Consider the following 7,070-nt stretch of genomic DNA (forward strand, 5'->3'; position numbering starts at 1 on the left):
GGAGACGTTTCCATTGACGACGAGGTGCTTACAAGACCCGTCAAAAAGAAGTAACAGGGGTTCAGATGCGTGCCAGGTTTATGTAAATGGATATGCTAAAAAAGAAAAGGCATGCAGGTAGGCTCTACAACAGCTCCGCTATCCATGCTTGTATTCAATTTCAATGTACGCCCGCGGTCTTTACGAAAACCAGTGCCCAATAGGAACACACGAAGACCCAGCACCCTTGACTTGAGCACGGAGTGCGCATGCATTGATTGCTGTCATTCGACCTCATGAATTAACTGATGAGTGACGTCCAGAAAGATGTCATGAAGTTACTGGGCTGGTGGGGTACTAGTACTGCTGCGAGAGGGCAGACGCAAGTTGAGAGAGAGAGAGAGAGAGAGAGAGAGAGAGAGAGAGAGAGAGAGACGGCAGAGGCAATGAAGATGGATTTGAAGGCATGCGCGCGCGTATCCTCGTCGGTAGTCCTACAAGATCCTCGCCGTCCGGCCTACTACATGCGCCGAGAGAGCCATGAGCCATGCATAAATCCAGTACCCCCTCCAACACTCACTCTCCACTCGCTCCACTACACCTGCACCGCATTCAATCTATCCACCAATGGCAACGGGCGTGCGGTGTGTCTTGATCTTGCAGCTGCTGCTGCTGCTGCTGGTGGCGGCGACTGGTGTTTCCAGCCGAACCACGTACACAGGCAGCAGCGCTGCAGGTGAAGGGACGGCGCCGGCGAAGCCGAAGAAGATGGTGCCGGCGCTGGTCGTGTTCGGCGACTCCATCATGGACCCGGGCAACAACAACGCCATCCACACCATCGTCAAGGCCAACTTCCCGCCCTACGGCCACGACTTCGGCCCCGACCACCGCCCCACCGGCCGCTTCTCCAACGGCAAGATCCCCACCGACTTCTTGGCCTCCAGGCTAGGCCTCAAGGACCTGCTGCCGGCGTACCTGGCCCCGGACCTCACCAGCCACGACTTGCTCACCGGCGTCAGCTTTGCCTCGGGCGGCACGGGGTACGACCCGCTCACGGCAGCTCGCCTCGGCCATCTCCATGACGGACCAGCTCCGCATGTTCGACGACTACAAGCAGAAGGTCCGGGCCGCCGCCGGCGACGCCGCGCTCTCGGACATCCTGGCCAAGGGCATCTTCGTTGTGTGCACCGGCAGCGACGTGACCAACACCTACTTCACCCTGCGCGCGCGCAGCTCCTACTCCCACGCCTCCTACGCGTCCTTCGTCGTCGCCCACGCCGCCGCCTTCCTTGACGGCCTACTCTCCGCGGGTGCCCGCCATGTCGCCGTCATCAGCCTCCCGCCCGTCGGCTGCATGCCCTCTCAGCGCACGCTCTCCGGCGGCATGGCCCGGGACTGCTCCCCCGGCCCCAACGAGATCGCTGAGATGGTGAACGCCGGCATGGGCTCCGCCGTGGACTCCCTCAAAGCGAACAACCCGGGGGCGAAGGTGGTGCTGGTGGACATGTATGGGTTCTTTATGGACATGATGGTGCGCCCCCAGGGGTACGGGTTCAGGGAATCCACGCTGGGCTGCTGCGGCACGGGCATGATGGAGGTCTCCGTGCTCTGCAACGGCGTCACGTCGGCGGTGTGCGGGGTCATTGCCGACTACCTGTTCTGGGACAGCTACCACCCCACGGAGAAGGCCTACGGGATCCTCGTCGACTTCGTCTACGACGAGTACCTCCAGAAGCTCATCGAGTAGCTAGCTATACCCTACCTTGGTCTTTCTGCAATTGCCATTTCTGTGCGTTTGTAGATGGTACTCCCTCTGTTTTTTAAGTTTACATATAAGATTTGGTCAAAGTCAAACTATGTTAACTTTCCTCCCGCGTCTCTCTTAGAATACAGTGACCAGTCCGTCGACACGAATGCGAGAGCCGACTATCTAGTACCATTCGCATACAATTCAAACCACCTTTCAATAGACCGGGCAAAATTCATGCAAACCATCTGATTTCATATAAACCGGATGAAAACACTTACATTTCAGACATTTTTCATTATAAAAAAGCGGTCGAACTTAAACCTATCCTACGGTGGCACCCGTCGACCACTTCATTTGTATTCCGCATCGGCGATCACATCCTCCATCTGCCGTCTCCATGGGCTACGGGGTTCAAGACCCGTGAAGTGAAGGTTTGGTCACCAATGAGGAAGATTAGAACATGGGAGACAGACCGACCCACTTGGGACTCAAGCCCCCGTTGTCTCCAATGGCCTACTCATTCTCGCCGGAGTCCGCGACCTGTCCGTTGCCGGTGCCGGTGGATGTGGGTCGATGATGGACGTGGACGGTCCTTCACTGCCCACCTGTCATAAGTGCCCTAGAAAGTTGGATGGCGGCGCGTAGGAGGCACAGCTGGCGGCGTTCTCGTCCTCGCCCGCCTGCCCGCCAGCGTCGCCGCATGTGCGGCCGCGTCCGTGTCCAGCTGCGCGCCTCTACGTTATGAGCGGCGGCTTGAGCACGCGCGGCCTCGTAGAGTGTATGCTGCTCCGTGATGAAGTTTGGATTCGCCGCTACCATGGCCGCCACGGACTCCTACTTTTGCGCTCGCCGTAGATTTGTCCCTCCGCCAGCCGATGCTGCTCGAGGAGGAATAGGTTGTACCACTCCTCCTCATGTGCCCGCTGAAATGGTGACATAGGTGTTAGCACATGCTGCTCCTCCTTCGCCATGGCGGTGTCGACGCGAACCTATGCTTGCTCTATGGTCAAGCCGGCATGCACAAGTACGGGGTCCAACGCGGAGTCGTTGTCGGAGCCCGTCTTTATCGTAGGGACATCGTTGGAGACCTCGAACGAGCTAGTAGGCATTTCATGCTCGATCTGTCAGGCGGCTACAAGGGAGGGCCACCTCATGCAAGCACTCCCACAAAGTGCTAGAGATTGCGGTCATGGAGGATGTGGTGCGAAGGAGGAGGATGTGGAGTGGATGTGTTGTGGTGTGGAGTTAGTCGGGTGTGGCCGCCTTTAAATAGAGGATTCCGGTGAGGCCAAACGTTCGGGTGCGTCAATGCGTGGCGTCAGAGTTGGTTCCTCGGTTGACGAGCTTGCTTAATGGTGGCATATGGACAGACCGGAGTTGAACGAGCATGGCAGATATCTGTCCCGTCCCGTCTAGTAAACTGGCATTGAACAACGCAGACACTAGGGACGCGGCAGGGCAGCGCCCTCGGCCGGCAATCGGCTTCGATGCTGACACTAGTGAGAGGTCGTGTCCGCTCTGGGACGGTGTCAATGTGGTGCAGCCACTCTGCGGTGGCATGAATGCGGGCAGCTGGGGTCAGGCGGGAAAGCACGCGGGCGAAGTAGGAGGATTTTGGGTGGGCCAGGTTAGTCAGACGCGAGCGTGGTAGGCCTCCATCTATGCTGACTGATACATCTCCAACGTATCTATAATTTATGAAGTATTTATGCCATGTTTGCAACAATTTTATATGGTTTTGATATGGTTTGATTAGAACTAATCCGGACTGACATTGTTTTCAGCAGAACTACCGTGGTGTCATTTTTTGTGCATAAATAAAAGTTCTCGAAATGGGCTGAAAATTTACGGTGATTTTTTATGGACCAAAAGAGAGCCTAGAAGCACCGGAGTTGGGCCATAAGAGTCCCGAGGAGTCCACAAGCCTCCAGGGCGTGCCCGCCCTCATAGGGCGCGCCCTGAGGGCTTGTGGGCCCCACTGGCACCCCCTGACTTGCTTCCAATGCCGAAAATTCTTATAAATAGGGTAACCTTCGAAAAGAACCCTGGATCGGAAGTTCCACCGCCGCAAGCCTCGATATCCATGAAAAACCAATCGGGAGCCCGTTCCGGCACCCTGCCGGAGGGGGAAACCATCACCGGAGGCCATCTTCATCATCCCGGTGCCCACCATGACGAGGAGGGAGTAGTTCACCCTCGGGCCGAGGGTATGTACCAGTAGCAATGTGTTTGATCTCTCTCTCTCTCTCTCGTGTTCTTGATTTGGCACGATCTTGATGTGTCGCGAGCTTTGTTACTATAGTTGGATCATATGATGTTTCTCCCCCTCTACCTTCTTGTGATGAATTGAGTCATGCTCTTTGAGGTTTCGTTATGTTGGATTGAGTATTGGATTTGAGAACACTTGATGTATGTCTTGCGATGGGATATCTGTGGTGACAATGGGATGTTCTATTGATTCACTTGATGTATGTTTTGGCACTCAACTCGCGGATTCCCAAGGTGACATTAGGGTAATCTATGCATAGGGGTTGATGCACGTTTTCTTCCTACGTACTCCGATAGAAACTTTGGAGTGATTCTTTGTTGCATGTTGAGGGATTGTTATATGATCCAATTATGTTATTATTGTTGAGAGACTTTGCACTAGTGAAAGTAAGAACCTTATGCCTTGTATTCAAGCATTGGAATACCTTTTTTGCTCACTTTTATTACTTGATACCTTGCTGTTTTTGTATTTTCGTATTATAAAAACCTATATCTAGTATCCATATTACCCTTGTATAACCATCTCTTCGACGATCTAGTGCATGTATACAATTTACCATTGTATTGGGTGTGTTGGGGACGCAAGAGACTCTTTGTTATTTGGTTGCAGGGTTGTTTGAGAGAGACCATCTTTATCCTACGCCTCCCATAGATTGATAAACCTTAGGTCATCCACTTGAGGGAAAATTGCTACTGTCCTACAAAACTCTACGCTTGGAGGCCCAACACGAGTCTACAAAAAGAAGGTTGCGTAGTAGACATCAGTGACGGCCCCGACAAAATGCCGTCGGCATAGATAAGGCCATCAACATATAGGTTTATTACGGTAATGCCCCCCCCCCCCAAAGTTTGTTTCCAGTTTGCGGGCATAAGTGCGTCCAGACCGCCAAGCAGACCGATACAGGACTGCGTTGGATGGCAAAACACGTCCGGACCGCGCGGTTCGGATGGTTTGAGGGTCGGCGGAGATGCCCTAATAAAATAGTGCATCCATGGAAAAATTTATTTATGTGACAAGTAGTTAATGATGAGAGAGATGTTTGTGGTGACATAATTTGTTAGGGTAACACAGCCTAGAGCTTTTCAAGAGAAGATGAGTGTACAATCTAATAAATGAAGCCATCTATGACACCACTACTATGATACCAGCATCTATAGTCGGGCGCCCCAAACCCTCTTTATACGCCCGGACAGACGGTCCGGTCACTGACCGGTCAAAAGAAACCGACCTGGAAGGATGCCTCATACTAGTCCTAAACGCTCGGGGCTGACCATCACTGCTCATATCTAGCTCAAATCTGAGGGCGGATGTGGGGAGGCCCGAGCACATCTGCCACATCGGCTCGGACCACGCTGGCACACCACGATCTCACATATATTCATCTCCATATGCTTCCCGGACCAAACCCTTGCAAATCCACTCCACTCTCCTCTGCTTCACCTCCAAGATCCCTTCCGGCGATATCCGACCTTCTCCAGCATGGCGGGCAGCGGATCCAAGTCCTCGATCACCCGATCTACAGACTAGGAGCTCATCCCATGAGGGTCCAGGGAGCAGATGACTGTCTGCAGTGCACTCGGCCGCGCTCGTGAGGAGAACGCCCGACAACGGTCGGACCCATATTGTCCGCCCAAATGGCGCTTCGATCCGGCGCAATGCGTCGTCGCTGCCTCGTCGGAGGCGGTGCGGTTCATCTAGCATTCTAACACCGTGGCGTAGGCACAACCCCTTCGTTGGCACACCGGGGCGGAGGTGAACACCCGCAATGCGTCGAACATAAATATGGCATGTTGTGCCCATCATGCGAGGTAGAGGGTATCGGAGGCCACAATAGTGCTCGCGGCAGACATCAGCTAGGCGGATTCACACTCTCCCGCGCCGGTCCGACAACGCCTGGCGCCGCAACCGCATCGTGGTGGATGTGTCGCGCTCCAACCACGACAAATCCTTATCATCGACCTCACATTGATCGGCGATGCATAGGCGACAGGCTCCGACGAGGAAGAGTAGGGCATGGGAGATGGCGGTGCATTGAGTCCGTGAGTCAATGCATGTTCCATGTCCTACTCGACCTCGCCGACGACCGCACCAACATTCCAAGAGGCGCAGCCAGCTGCCCGACATGGACAGGGCTATACCTGGCCATACCTCGGGCTGGGTCGGGCTTCGGCCCGGGCCTAGCCAAGCCCGATGCAAAAAACCCAGGCCCGGGCCCGGCCCGGCCCGGCCATCGGGCCTGTTTTCTAAGCCCGAGCCCGGCTCGAACACGTAAAAGCCCGTCGGTCTCCGGGCCGGCCCGTCCCGACCTTTAGAAAAGTGCAAAAACGACGGGCCCGGGCCCGGCCCGGCCACCGGGCTCAAAATCTAGGCCTGAGCCCGGCCTGGGAGCAGCGTCGGGTCGGGCTTTTTCGGGCCGGGCCGGGCTTCCCATGGCCAGGTATAGACAGGGCGGAGCTGGATGAGCTCCTCTCTAGATTAGGTTTTATGTTGCATGTAATTATATGAATTTGAGATTTCATAATTGAGGTGTTCGGTTGTGGAAACGATAATATAAGGTGTGTTCGGTCATTGTCCGCTGACGCGTCTAGGCGTGTCCGCGGGCATTTGATTGGCTGAATTTGGTATATCCGATTGTAAATGCTCTAGCGTAGACTAATGTCATATGTATAACATTTGTATAACTTACACCCCACTATGACCTGAAGGACGGCCACATTAATGTATGTATGTGTGCTTTCACACAGCTTTTGTGTCAGCAAACATTAGTATTTCGTAGTAGTATTTCAAAACATTCATATATTTTGATTCCATTTCCAAAAAATTATATATATTTGAATTCAAGGCGTCAAGACCTTTTGTATAAGGCAGATATTGTATAAATTTCAAACTTATTTAAATCTCAGTGTTTCAGTCATATTTCAGTTAATCCAAATATGTGCTGCAAAAGTTACATAAATGTGTTTCAAATTACTGAAATGCATCAAATTCATTTAAAAATTGATGAAATGTCTTTTGAAATTACTAAAATGTGTTTCAAAATTACTGAGATGACTTTCAAAGTTACTGAAATGT

At 53.1% G+C, this 7,070-nt stretch overlaps 1 pseudogene; it reads left to right on the forward strand.

Annotated features, from left to right (window-relative positions):
• The first annotated feature begins 514 nt into the window (after nucleotides 1-514).
• LOC123107550 (GDSL esterase/lipase EXL3-like) lies at nucleotides 515-1,822 on the forward strand (annotated as a pseudogene).
• Nucleotides 1,823-7,070: the final 5,248 nt, after the last annotated feature.

Source organism: Triticum aestivum, chromosome 5A (genome assembly GCF_018294505.1).
Source record: "Triticum aestivum cultivar Chinese Spring chromosome 5A, IWGSC CS RefSeq v2.1, whole genome shotgun sequence".
NCBI classification, from domain to species: Eukaryota; Viridiplantae; Streptophyta; class Magnoliopsida; order Poales; family Poaceae; genus Triticum; species Triticum aestivum.